We start from the raw sequence: 14,806 nt of genomic DNA, 5'->3' as shown, positions 1-14,806 counted from the left end.
AAGTCAGCCTCAGATTGTTCGAAAAATCCATGATTGTGGGCAAACAAAAAAATGTTCAACTATTATGGTATGTTTGCCTTAAGTCTAATAACACCTACATAAGTCTCTTTGTAGATAAGTCTTCCTCTTCAATTTCATTTTGACAATGCCTTTGTCAAAAGAATCATTTCAGCCAGCCAGACAGCATAACCTTCAATTATCGTAAATTTAATATGAAAAGAAGAACTTGATCTTGATGGTCATGTAAACATCTGTTTTTGACTTGCATTACGTTTTACTACAGCAGCAATGCGTAAATATTCCACAAAAAGAACTAGGCTGGCAAGAGCCTAAAACTATACTGCTCATGTTTTATGTGCACTGTTGTGCAACAGCCCTAGGGTATACTCAAAGAAAAATTTAGATTTGTTTTTTTTTTTTTTTATTTTATTTTGAAAACTACATAAATAGCCAGCATTCACTTCCACTTCTGTAAGCCTTGTAGTGGCTTTTTACTTTTCCACGCAGCCTTGAACATTTCTGTTTTGGTCTCTTCAAACTTTAATATTAAATTTTTGAGATTTCAGTAGAGCCTGCAACAAAAAACCATTTAATTTTTCAAGCATGCTTTTCAATTAAGGCTTTGGCAGCAGGCATTTCATATAGACATTTAGCACATTATCACGTTGTATGAGCATTTTATCACATGCCTTTGTGGTTGGGGAAAATTGCAAAACCATAATCGCACATTTGATATTTAATTTACAATGCAAACAGTTTAAATCCTTGCCTTAAATAAAAGCTCACACTCGCACTCACACATGCATGTATAGAAAATACAGCAAATTGCAATGCGTTTATGTGGTTTCTAAATCTGTCTATTCGTTTGTCTATTCCAGCTAAACACAGGCGTAGCTACACCTATTTAAACATAAGGTTAAAAAGAAATCAAAAATTGAAGAAAAGTTTCAAGGGTTTTAGGGGGTTTTACAATTTTTTAAATTTCTTTCAAACTTTAAGTGGCACTTGACTTTTTTAAACTTCCCAAGTTTCCTCCTCATATCTTTTATATTTATAACTGCAACCAAAAAAACTTGAAACAATACCATGGCATGAGTCATTGGATTTGTATAATCCATTTAATATTCGTGCTCTCATGGTTGTTACCGTTGTTATCATTCTTACCCCCTTACTGAGAATGTTTGCAATTGAGTTGTAGCAGCTGTTGGTTAGCTATCTGTTATAGTCGTTTAAGTTAAATTGAATTTGAATTTCGAGAATATGGACCCCATAGTGAGGTAAACGCAAAACATATCTCAGCAGCAACCTAAAAGTATGCAAATGAAATGTGCAATATAACAAACTGGAAACATAATCCATTGTCCAATTTTAGGTGTTGGATATAACAAGTTTTGTACTGACTCAACTTTTATTAGAAAATTAAAGTTAAATTAAAATTTTAATGTGAATAAAGGAAAACTAAAGCAATAAATTAAAAAATATTAGTTTTAGTTAGTGTATCAAGAAGAAGTTGAGTATTTAAGTAAGATTATTAGCGAAGAAGTCACAAAAGGAAGTTATACCCAAAATGAAGAATTTACCAAAATTGGGTTTGCTCGCATTAAACACCTAAAAACTGTTTGGGGAGAATTGCCTAAATGGGTTCGTAAAAAAATTGGCTTGGGTTTGCGCACATTTAACAATCACTATGTTTCTCATTTAAAAATTTAACCTAAAAGTACGCTTTGTGATTTTTTTAAATAAGTTGTTGACAAAGCCCATTACATATTTTTAGGTGTTAAGTACTAAGTGAGCACATACAAAGGCAGTTATGTTGAACTAAAGCTTAAAATGATTAAAAAAAAGTTAAAGGAATGGGGCCATGGGGAAATTACCACTATTGCAAAACTTTACAAAATTGACAAAAGGGGAGAGAATGCTTACAATTTGAAAAATTGTAAATATTTTTATTTTAATAAATGAGGATTTAGCACAATATCTAATACTACTATGGTTAGGTAAGGTTTAAGTGACAGTCTCAGACTTACTTAGACGTTTTCGTCAATTGGGATACCACAGGAACAGAAGAAGGAAGATGCCTTAAATAGCCCAAAAAATTGCGAATGTTCACATCCGCTAAATCTGACAAGGTCTCAAAGAAATGAGAACCTAAAGTGCAACTTCTTCTGACTGCTAGTGCGGGACACTCACACAGAAGGTGTTCTATAGTCTCATCTTCATCGATGTCCTCACAGCTTCTGCAAAAGTCGTTACTTGCAACCTTCAGTCTGTCAGCGTGTTTTTCGATTAGACAGTGACCAGTGACATTGACGGACACAATGAATGAGACGTCTGTTCTAGCCAGTGACAGCAAAGCGGTAGACCTCTTCAAGTCTAGATTAGGCCACATAGTCCGTTGTCCTTCGGGGCTGGTCCTGAAAACTTAGCTTATATGTCACTAGAGTCATACCCACAGATTCCAGTATTCCTCGAATATGTAGGGTAGTTCCTAGTCTCACAAGCTCGTCCGCTTCAAAATTCCTTGGGATGTCTCTGTGGCCCGGCACCTAGAACAAGTGAATTTTGAACTGTTCAGTCATCTCGTTGAGAGATCTGTTACAGTCGAGGGAGGCTTTTGTGTTCAGAAATACGTTCTCCATCGATTTATGCCAATCGTCGTTATGAAATTATATCTAAGCCATTCCACCACTTCTTTAATTGCAAGGATCTCCGCTTGATACACTCTGAAGTGGTTGGGTAACTTTTTCGATATGAGAAGTTCTAGATGTTTGGAGTACACCCTAAAACCAACCTTGTCATTTAATTTGGAACCATCCTTATAGAAGTCTATGTAACTTCTGTTACAAGGGATATCGTAGTTCCAATCGGTTATATCAGGAATAGTGGTACAGTAATTTTTATCAAAAAGTGGCTCAGGTAGGGTGTAATCGACACTGCCAGGAACATCGGGTATCAAGGATAACACAGTGTCTGTAGCTGCCACATGACCAATCAGAAAGCTCCCTTAACCTCACGGCAGTGGTCGCTGCAATTTGCCACAATAACCAGAGGCATAAGATGTAGCATTAAATTCAGTGCATCTGAATGCATGCGAAGCACAAACGGGCCATCCTTTGGACCCGGTTAAGTATTGAGCAGTAGGTGGACTTTTGAAGAGCCGTCCACCAGACCACAACACCATATAGCATTATATGTCTAACAACTGCAGTATATATGCAATACATGACGCGGTCTAAACACCCAACCTTTGCCAATGGCTCTCTTGCAGGTGTATAGGACAAGAGTTGCCTATCTTGCACTTTCCAAAATGTTGGATTTAAAGTTGAATTTCCTTTCCAGCAAAACACCCAGGTATTTTGCGCTTTCTGTAAATGAAACATTCTCTCCACCTGAGTAGACAGGTTCCAGGCAACTTGTATCTCCTGCTGAAAATAACTACTTCTGTCTTGCACGGGTTTATACCTAGACCACTTTCTGTAGCCCTCTTTGCTGTTGCAAGTAGAGCTTCCTGAAGTATATCTCTTAGAGTGCTGGGAAACTTTGCACTAACCGTAATTGCAACGTCATCAGTATACGCTACCATTTTTACGCCTTTTTCTTCCAGAGACAATAATATATTGTTAATGGCTATATTTCAAAGTAGAGGAGACAGTACACCTCCTGGAGGTGTTTCTCTGCTGACTTATCTTTTTAGATCCACAGATCCCTAGCCTGCTGTAATGCATCTATTAGTAAGTAAGTTATTAATAAACTTTCTTACGGTAGAGTTGATGCCTAGAAACTCCAACTCCTTCATGATTGACGTCGGTTTTATGTTATTGAAAGCACCTTCAATGTAAAAAAATTCTACCATTGTATAATCCCTGACAGCGAGAGAACCCTGTATGAAGCCGACTAGGCCCTGAAGGGCTGTTTCAGTGGATTTGGCTTAAGCATGCTGCTGCCGCGACAGGCGATCTCCAGGGATCTTTGCCCTAAGATATGATTCTATTAACCTCTCAAGAGTCTTCAGCATAAAGAATGACAGTGTAATAAGGCGAAAATCTTTCGCCTTCGTGTGGTAGGGTTTTCCTGCTTTCGGAATGAAAATGACTTTCGTGTCCTACCATCCCACAGGTGTATATGACATTCTGATAGAAACAGAGTATATCTCCCTAAGCCAGGGAACCAGTCTATCAGACACAGCTTGTAATTCATCAGGGAATGGCGACTTAAAGAAGTGGAAACTTCTTATCGCTCAAAGGATTTTCGGCTCAGAAACAATTTCCCTAATGGCCTCGACGAATGCATACCCGGGACAACCTTTCAGTGGATTTGGCTTCACTTTAAGCATGCTGCTGCCGCGACAGGCGATCTCCAGGGATCTTTGCCCTAAGATATGTTTCTATTAACCTCTCAAGAGTCTTCAGCATAAAGAATGACAGTGTAATAAGACGAAAATCTTTCGCCTTCGTGTGGTAGGGTTTTCATGCTTTCGAAATGAAAATGACTTTCGTGTCCTACCATCCCACAGGTATATATGACATTCTGATAGAAACAGAGTATATCTCCCTAAGCCAGGGAACCAGTCTATCAGACACAGATTGTAATTCATCAGGGAATGGCGACTTAAAGAAGTGGAAACTTCTTATCGCTCAACGGGTTTTCGGCTCAGAAAAAATTTTCCTAATGGCCTCGACGAATGCATACCCGGGACAACCTTTTCTGGCGTCACGTTGTCCGTTGAAGAATTTCCCAGGAAATGTGTATCAACGAGTTGTTCTAGTGTTTCCTCACTAGACATAGTCCATACATTCTCTGATTTCTGAATATACCCCACCGTAATAGGTCTCGAGGAGAGAATCTTCCTTAGCCTAGAGGCCTAAGATGTATCCTCCACGGAGCTGCAGAATTCTACCCAGGATTTGTGATGAGTCTTTCAAAGCTCGCCCTTATATTTTCTTAGTTCAGCCTTACAGATGTTCCAATCGTGTGATGCTCTTGTGGCTTTTGGTGTGTTGAAGAGTTTTCTGCAGTCCTTCCTTAGACCAACCAGCTCTGAGGTCCACCATGGGGGTTGCTTTACCCTTGGCTTGGCACTAGGGAATGCTGACACAAGCGAGTCATTCAGGGCCTTCGTGATCCGCTTGACCACTATGTCTATATCCTCCGTAGTTTCCACTTCCTTTTCTGATCAATGTGAATAAGTTGAACAAAAAATAATATAATAATATCAAAACAATCGAATTATAATAGCAGTAATTATGATTAATTTTCTAAGCTTTGCTCATAGTCTACTAATTTCCGAAGCATAAATTATAAAGAGACAAATTTTTTTTTCACTTTTTAGTTAGAATTGCCTTAATCAAATATACGCATTTCCAATCGAATATGGATTAATAAATGTCACATGGCAATATACATAACAAATGCTCATCATCAATTTATGAGATGACTGCAATGTGATTTAGATATTGTAACATTTATATAATTTTTAAAATACATCAACTCAATTGAAGGGGTTGTGTGAGTAGGTGGGCCTTTGGCTTATTCAAACATCATGTGTGTTTAGCAAAATTGATTTGATCGCATGTATGAGTATTTATTATGATATACAATTAATTTTAATAGGATTATATTGCAGCCTATATAACAAAATGTTTGATACATTTGATTTAGCAATTTGTGGTTATGGATCTAATTGTGTATGTGATATTTGTGATTTGTTATAAGTAAAGCTTGTTAAATCATGCTATTATGCATACGCAACAGGTAACGTATGTATTAAAAATAAATTAGTATTACTTATACGCTAAAGATATAAAATATGTGTAACTGTTGAATGGCGTGAATGTTTCAAAAAATGGCTAAATAGCAGTTGCATAAACTTTCTTTAGTTTAGGTTTCCTTTAAATCAGGTTCGAACTTAACTATAACAAATGCATCCAGAAAAAGTCACAGTGTGGTGCGGTTTATGGGCTGGTGGCATCATTGGGCCGTAATTCTTCAAAGACGATGCGAATCGTAACGTAATTATGAATTTTGAGCGCTACCGTAAGACGATATCCATCTTTTTTTTTTGCCCAATATACAAGAGCTTGGCTTGCATGACATTTGGTTTCAACAAGACGGTGCCAAATGCCACACAGGACGCGTAACAATGGACTTATTGAGAGATAAGTTCGGTGAACATTTTATTTTACGTTTGGGACCGGTTAATTGGCCGCCTAGATCGTGCGATTTAACGCCTTTAGACTACCTTTTGTGGAGCTATGTTAAAGTTCGTGTTTTGTATCACTGTCAAACACCTTCAGATTGGTCTATAATTTAACCATGAGTCGTCTTACAAACAAACAACCCTTGCAAATTATTGAATTTTATTATCAAAATCCGTGCCATGTTAAGAAAGTTCATCGCGCGCTCATTTGTTCTCTCAAGTGTTCAGCGGCGAAGCTCTTTTTGGCTCATTGTTTACGTCAATAAGCAGAATTGTTGATTTTGGAGTGAAGAGCAGCCAGAACATTGCCAGAGCTACCAATGCATCCAGAAAAAGTTACAGTTTGGTGCGGTTTATGGGCTGGTGGCATCATTGGACCGTATTTCTTCAAAGACGATGCGAATCGTAACGTAACTATGAATTGTGAGCGCTACCGTAAGACAATATGCATCTTTTTTTTTGCCCAATATACAAGAGCTTGACTTGCAAGACATGTGGTTTCAACAAGACGGTGCCACATACCACACAGAACGCATAACAATGAGAGGCGAGTTCGGTGAATATTTTATTTCACGTACGGGACCGGTGAATTTGCCGCCTAGATCTTGCGATTTAACGCCTTTGGGCTATATTTTGTGGGGCTATGTTTAAGCTCATGTTCATACAGACAACCCCGCTTCAATTGACGCATTGGTCGACGACATTGAAGCATTTATTCGTGAGATCCCGGCCCGGGAAATGTTGGAAAGAGTATGCCAAAATTGGACTAAGCGTATGGACCATTTGACGCGCAGTCATGGTCAACATTTACATGAAATAATCTTCAAGCATTAAATTATATGGAGCATACAATCGATTCAAAAATAGATTTCATGTATTTTTCTGAATTTTATGTGTTTTTTTCTTTTTTTTTTTTGTAATTTTCCTATAGCTCTTAAACGTCAATCGGACAGCACTCATGGACATATGAAAAGATTGGCCCATGTCCTTAATGGAATGCTAGTGGGAAAATTTGCAAATTTACAATCCCAACCGACCAACGTCAATAAGAAGTTTTTGTACTAAATTTTTAAATTTCTGTCCTATTAGATGTCGAACTTCGTCACGCCATTCGAACTCGGCAATAAAAAGCTGGTCTCTTATCATTGATCTTAAACTTGACTTGAACAGCACTCATTAACATATGAAAAGTTTGGCCACTATTTCCCTAATGGAATGTTCGGGGGAAAATTTGCAAAATTTATATTCCCAACCGATCAACGAGCTGCAAGTTTTACTCGTTCGAAAGTTTGTGAATTTTCGGCGGACGGTTGGACATGGCTACTTTTTCTTTAAATGTCAAATTAGGATTTGGACTAATTTTGCAAGGTGCTACCAGATCTTTGGTGAAGCATATAAAAAAGGGATATGACTTACGAATTTGAAATTTTGAAGTCTTAATAATCAGCTTACCTGAAAATAGAAAAAAAATAAGTTTAGAAAATGTTGTTGAAGAACTAAGAATTAATTAAAGTTTTAAAGGAGATGAAAATTTATGCTTCCAGGGGCTCAAGATGTCAAATCGGGAGATTGGCTTATATTGGAGCTATATCAGGTTCTTGACCGATTTAGACGATACTTGTCACAGTTGTTGAAAGTCATAACAGAACGCTATATGCAAAATTTCAGCCAAGTCCGATGAAAATTGATGTTTCCAGTGGCTCAAGATGTCAAATCGGCTTATATGGGAGCTACATGAGGTAATTGACCGTTTTAAACCGTACCAAGCACAGTTGTTGGAAGTCGTAACAGAACGCTATATGCAAAATTTCAGCCAAGTCCGATTAAAATTGATGTTTCCAGTGGCTCAAGACGTCAAATCGGGAGATTGGCTTATATGGAAGCTATATCAGGTTCTTGATCGATTCAGACGATACTTGTCACAGTTGTTGGAAGTCATAACAAAATGCTATGTGCAAAAGTTCAGCCAAATCTGATGAAAATTGATGCTTACAGGGGCTCAAGAAGTCAAATCGGGAGATTTGTCTATATATGAGAGCTATATCAGGCTACAGACCGATTCGGGTCGTACTAAGCACAGTTGTTGGAAGTCATAAGAGAACACTGCATGCAAAATTTCAGCTAAATCGGATGAAAAGTGAGGAATCCAGGGGCTTAAGAAGTCAAATCGGGAGATCGGTTTATATGGGAGCTATATCCAAATCTGAACCGATATGACCCATTTGCAATCTCCAACGACCTGCATCAATAAGAAGTATCTGTGCAAAACTTCACGTGGCAAACTTTACGCGTGAGACCGCTATCGTGATTTCGACAGACGGACGAACGGATAGACGGCATGGCTAGTACGACTCAGAATGGCGAGGCGATCAAGAATATATACACTTTATGGGGTCCTAGATCAATATTTCGAGATGACTAGATTAGTATACCCCCATCCTATGATGGTGGGTATAAAAACACTTTTTCAAGTTAGGCAGAAATGTGTTTTTGTTTTGTAACAGCATTTGACTGGTTTCCTAGATTCCGATTTCGTTTGGTATCACCAAACTCGAGCTCGAACTTTAAAAAGGGTTATTTTCTTTCTTCTATTTGTAATAGAAACAGACAACCTTACGTTTTGCAGCCGAATAAATTTTGCACAAAACATGGAAACAATTTTCAAAACTAATTCATTTCATTCCTTATTCAAACTTAAAGGCCACCCTTTTCAATATAATAATTTTCCAAAAGCAAACTAAATCGTTCTTTCGTTTATTGTAGCTTATAAAGCTTTATTTATTTTTAATTTAATTAAAAACATTGCCAGTCATTTTTTTTCCTCTTCAATTTTTCCCAGCCACAAACTGTAATCTAAGTTTATTAAGTATTGATAAAAATCTACTTCCAATCAATCTCAATGGAGATTTTTCTTTTGTTTTTCGATTTTTCATTACCTTTCTTCCTTCCTTTGGTATGTTGTTGCCATAAACATCCAGTACACAATGAACTTGAAATTAACACATATTGTTTAAGCATTAATTATTTATTACAAGTCAAGGCTAAGGTCTCAGGCAACAGCTCTAGTTAGAAAATATATAAAAAATGCAACAACAACGCAAAGCAACACAACACGACAACAATAAAAACATTACACCCATATGCTGAGCTTATGAGGGATTATGATTACTTGCCATTGCCATAATAGAAATAGTAGGTATAATGTATAAATGTGTTTGTGCCACATCTGCCACTGTGTAAAGTGTGCAACAATCTTGCAGTAGGACGTGACTGCAATGTTAGTTTAAGCTTAAGCATATACACGGGGTAGATGGATTGCGTTTGCCATCAAACAAAGGGTTTATTGGGGTTGGGGGATTTAATATTACATATCTTAATTAAATTTCTTAGAAAATGTTTGCTAACCTTTCATGAGCGAACCCTTCTTTAGAAAAAAATTAAATTTAAAAGAAAAAAAAAAAAACAAAATTTAGAGCTTTGAAAAAAAAATCGTCTTATTTATGTAAATACCTGGTTAGAAGAATTATGAAATTCATGAAAGTTGAACGTTTTTTTCACTCAAACCCAGCTATAAAAGATATCTCCATATGGTCCTTGAGTGCGTTTAAGTATTGTGAATATAAATAGGCCCATTAACGACGTACAGATAGAAAAATTCCCAAAAATTGAGCTGTCTTGGAAAAATTCTAGCTTGTGTTCGAAAAGAGGTACCCCTATGCGATTTTCATAAAAGTTTGGTTTCTAATAGTAGAATTTGATAAAATTTCTTTTTGTGTCTGTGACACGGTCTCTTTGGATGAGGAGTTTTTAAAAGAAAGTTTGGCACCAACTTAAACAAGTGAGTCCAATATTTGTCATTAAGGAACAGGAGGCAAACTTCTCACATACCAATGAGTGTGTCCGATTCAAGATAAAGCTCAATGATAAGGAACCTCCTTTTTGCTAATGTTCTCGTCAGGATTCAACACGGCTGTTCAACGCCATACTAACCTCTGCGCTACGGAGGCCTCCATCTCTCAAAGAAGTAAAAACGAAGTTAGACGTAGCCTGAACTCAAAATTCATACAAAATTCATACAAAATTCTTCCCCCAATATAACCAGACAAAGGACTTGACAAAATCGAATAAGGAGGTCGTGGAGCTTATGACTTTTAACTATCAGATCGGTATATATGGAACTTATATCCATACATGGCCCGATCTCGGTCATACTCGGCACAGATTATAAATACAACTCGCAGTAATACATTTTAGCTAAATTAAATAATAAAAATTTCGCCATCTACTAGTTTAAGGCCCTGAATCATAAAATCGTCTACATGTCAGCTATAACCAAATATGGTCCGATATTGACAAAATTACGTTAGAATGTCGATGGGTGTCTCTTTGTTTCAAATTTCATCGATTTCAGGCTAAAAAATTGCCTATTAAGGGTTCGAGACCGATCGAGAGATCGGTATATGCTGCACCAATTCTAAAAATGCCCCTATGTTGATCTTAGTTGGCAGGAATGTCTAGTTTATATAAAACTCATTGATCAACAGAAGAAAGACTGATGGGGATAAATTTCGTCAGAAATTCTGCACGTATATCCCTTGTAGACCAGAAAAGGAAACTGCGGAGGATATAGACATAATGGTCAAGCGGATCACGAAGGCCCTGAATGACTCGCTTGTGTCAGCATGTCCTAGGTGGATGGTAGATTCCAGAGCTGGTTGGTTAAAGGAAGGACTGTAGAAAACTCTTTAATAGAGCGGAAATCACAAGAACACCACACAATTGGGACATCTACAAGGCTGAGCTAAGAAAATATAAAGGCGAGCTGAAAAAGGCTCAGAACAAATTCTGGGTAGAATTCTGCAGCCCCATGGAGGATACATCTGAGGCCTTAGGCTAAGGAGGATTCTGTTCTCGAGACCTTATGTCTTATAAAAGAAACACTAGAACTACTCGTTGATGCACATTTCCCGGGAAATTCTCCAACGGACAACGTGGCGTCGGAAAAGGTTGTCATTGGTATGCATTCGCCGGAGGTTATTAGGGAAATTGTGTCTGAGCCGAAAATCCCTTGGGCGATAAGAAGTTTCCACTCCTTAAGTCGCCAGGCCCTGATGATGCATCACCGTTTGAATTACAAGCTCTGTCTGATAGACTGCTTCCCTGGCTAAGGGAGATATATTCTGTTTGTATTTGCATGTCATATATACCTGTGGGATGGAGGGTCACGAAGGTTACTTTCATTCCGAAAGCAGGAAAACCGTACCTCACAAAGGCGAAAAATTTTCGTCCTCTTAGTCTGTCATCCTTTATGCTGAAGACTTTTGAGAGGTTGATAGAAACATATCTTAGGGTAAAGATCCCTGGAGATAGCCTGTCGCGGCAGTAGCATGCATATAGTAAAGACAAATCCACTGAAACAGCCCTTCACGACCTAGTCGGCTACGTAGAGGGTTCTCTTGCTGTCAGGGATTATACAATGGTAGAATTTTTTGACATAGAAGATGCTTTCAATAATGTAAAACCGACGCCAATCATGAAGGAGTTGGAGTTTCTGGGCATCAATTCTAGCGTAAGAAATTTTATTAATAATTTACTTACTAAAAGATGCCTTACGGCAGGCTTGGGATCTGTGGATCTAAAAAGATGGGTCAGCAGGGGAACACCTCAAGGAGGTGTACTATGTCCTCTACTTTGGAATATAGCCATCAATAGTATATTATTGTCTCTGGGAGAAAAAGTTGTAAAAGTGGTGGCGTATGCTGATGACATGGCAATTGCGGTTAGGGGAAAGTTTCCCAGCACTCTAAGAGATATACTTCAGGAACAGCGAAGTGTACTACCGAAAGTGGTCTAGGTATAAATCGGTGCAAAACGAAAGTAGTTCTTTTTAGCTTTAGAAACAAGTTGTCCACAGTGGCACCTGTCTCATTCGGAGGACAGAATGTGAAGTTAAGGGACATTTCTCTTTTGGCGGCAACGGCAGTGTGGATTACACCCTACTTAGCCGTTTTTTGATAGAAAGTACTGTACCACTATTCCTGATAGAACGGATTGGAACTACGATATAACTGCTAATAGATGTTTTATAGACTTATATACGGATGATTCCCAACTAGACAACCTGGTGGGCTTTGGGGTGAACTCTAAAGATCTAGAACTGGCTTGCTTGTGCATCACAGCCGCACTGAGGACGACACCATCGGATGCACTGAATTTAATGCTACCTCTAATGCCTCTGAACATTGTGGCTAGACAAATTGCAGCGACCACTGCCGTGAGCTTAAGGGAGCTTTCTCTTTTGGCGGCTATGGCAGTGTGGATTACACCCTACCTGAGTCGTTTTTTGATGGAAAGTACTGTACCACTATTCCTGATAGAACCGATTGGAACTGCGATATCCCTGGTAACAGAAGTTCCATAGCCTTCTATACGGATGATTCCCAACTAGACAACCTGGTGGGCTTTGGGGTGTACTCTTAAGATCTAGAACTGGTTATATTGAAAAGGGTACTCGACCACTGCAGTATGTATCAAGCGGAGATCCTTGCAATTAAGGAAGTAGTGGAATGGATAAGATATAATGTTATTATGAAGATTGGCATATCTTCTCAGACAGCCATTAAATCTCTGGAGAATGTATTTCTGAATACAAAAAACGCCCTCAACTGTCGCAGATCTCTCAGCGATATGGTTGCACAGTTCAAAATTCACCTATTCTGAGTGTTAGGCCACAGAAATATCCCAGGGAATTGTAAAGCGGATGAGCTTGCGAGACTACGAACTACGGTACACATTTCAGGGGAACTGGAATCTGTGGGTATGCCTCTGGCTTTTTCGGATTTCGTATTTTTTGAGAACCTGTCTGATTTCATGGATGTGAACATTCGAAAGTTGTTGGGTTTTTTAAAGCGATCTGGATAGTTCAACGGTAGGAACTAGAAGGCATATTCCTTCTTCTGTTTCTGTGTTATCACAATGAACGAAAACGTCTAAGTGAGTCTGATGGCAGATTGCCACTTAAACCTAACCTATCCCCTCCTAATGCTATCGTCATTTGTGAGGTACTTTGCCATGTAAAAACTTCTGGCCCAAAGAGGTGTCGCTTTGCAGAACGCCGTGTAGACTCGGCTATAAAATGGAGGCTCCTTATCATTGAGCTTAAACTTGAATCGGACAACACTCGGTGATATGTGAGAAGTTTGCCCCTGTTCCTTAATGGAATGTTCGTGGGCAAATTTGCATTTGCAATAACTGATACATCATACGCTCCCATGTACTGCTATTGAAAATATAACTGTACTTAGTTTGAAGTCCTTTCCTAAACAAAAGGTTTGAGCAGATCTTAGATCTTAGAAAATGTGTCACATATTTTGTCATTGGCTAAACTTTTTCTTTTGCTCCATTATTTTGTTTATAAAACTTGTTCTCCTCCCTTAATGAAAACTCAAAGAACAACGTTTTTTGTGCCACAAATGAATTCATTACAGAACATGTATTGTTTCAGCTCTTCCATTTAGTACGTTTTGTCTGAACATTTATCCATTATTCCGTTTAGAATGGTAACCAAACAATAGAATTTCTTTTTATTTCTTTGTACTTAAAAAAAAACAAGACGAAAAGTAAAGACAAGCAAAAAAAATGAACGTTATGATGGAAAACAAAACATTGTTGTAGCCTGATTACAATACCAACAATTTCTGGCGCTCACTAAGGCACGTTGCATACTATGCCACAAAACTTATCAACGATAACAGCCAACTGTGAACGTGGCCTTTTGTTGCAGTTATTGGCCCAAACAAAGGCAGTGCTCATCTCCGCTGTGCATGGGCAGGGCGAAGCCTTGTAAGGAACCTGCAAAAGAAATCAACTCAAACAGTGTGAGGCAAATTGTTAGCGCTGTATGGACGTTTTTTTTCTTCATTCAATATTCACAAGCCCTTGAAGAGCGTGGAATACATGCACTCATTAGCAACTAAATGAGAGGGGGTGCAGAGTCAAAAAGGGGGAAAGGAGCCAAGACTAGCCATGTAAAGGGTCACCCACTCTGCATTGGCTTGAACCAAATGCATAATCCCGGAACAAAAGCCACCCATGACTTTTTTCCACTAGATTGGCTTTGCCGCTAGTGTTTGGACCGTTGTGGGGGTGGATGCTGAATGCTGTCATCTGATGAATTTCTGCTTTCAGATTAAGCACTAAACATCGGAGTAAAAAGGAATTGCAAGCCAAACGAAAATGAATATGTTTTTTTGTGCCATGATGCTCTCTCTTTTTTTTTTTTTTAAGTGTTTGTGTGTTTGTATGTGCTCTTAGTGTTCTGCTTTTAAAAAGCGTTTTTCTGCTTTATATACATTTGGAATTACAAAAGCACTTTTTGAATTTGCATGCTTATGCAGAAAAGGTACTTTTTGTGTCAAGTGATTTAAGCCAGAAGTTGAGAGACAAAAACCATTGCGTTTCTTAGCTTATTCCACATACATATAATAGAATAATTTCCACTCTAATTAAAATGGTGGGGGGATTAAGCCAAATCAAGGTCATACAGAGGACAAACAAGTTATTCTAATTATTATTTTTCTTTTTCAATTCATTATTTGTCACAAGGAAATG

General features: G+C 38.2%; 1 protein-coding gene across 7 annotated transcripts in view; it reads right to left on the bottom strand.

Annotated features, from left to right (window-relative positions):
• LOC106081415 (PDF receptor) overlaps positions 1-14,806 on the bottom strand; it is a 168,689-nt gene that overhangs the window by 58,045 nt on the left and 95,838 nt on the right. Inside the window, exon 1 of one of the 7 annotated variants that reach the window (XM_059366291.1) lies at positions 7,613-7,648. The exons of the other annotated variants lie outside the window; for them this stretch is intronic. The gene's annotated coding sequence lies outside the window, so the exon portion shown is untranslated. Of the gene's footprint in view, positions 1-7,612; positions 7,649-14,806 lie in introns of those variants that run through there. 7 annotated transcript variants of the gene reach the window in all.

This window comes from Stomoxys calcitrans, chromosome 4 (assembly GCF_963082655.1).
Source record: "Stomoxys calcitrans chromosome 4, idStoCalc2.1, whole genome shotgun sequence".
In the NCBI taxonomy this organism is placed as follows: Eukaryota; Metazoa; Arthropoda; class Insecta; order Diptera; family Muscidae; genus Stomoxys; species Stomoxys calcitrans.
The sequence above is the reverse complement of the archived record's forward strand: the minus strand, read 5'-3'. Positions and strand labels throughout refer to the sequence as shown.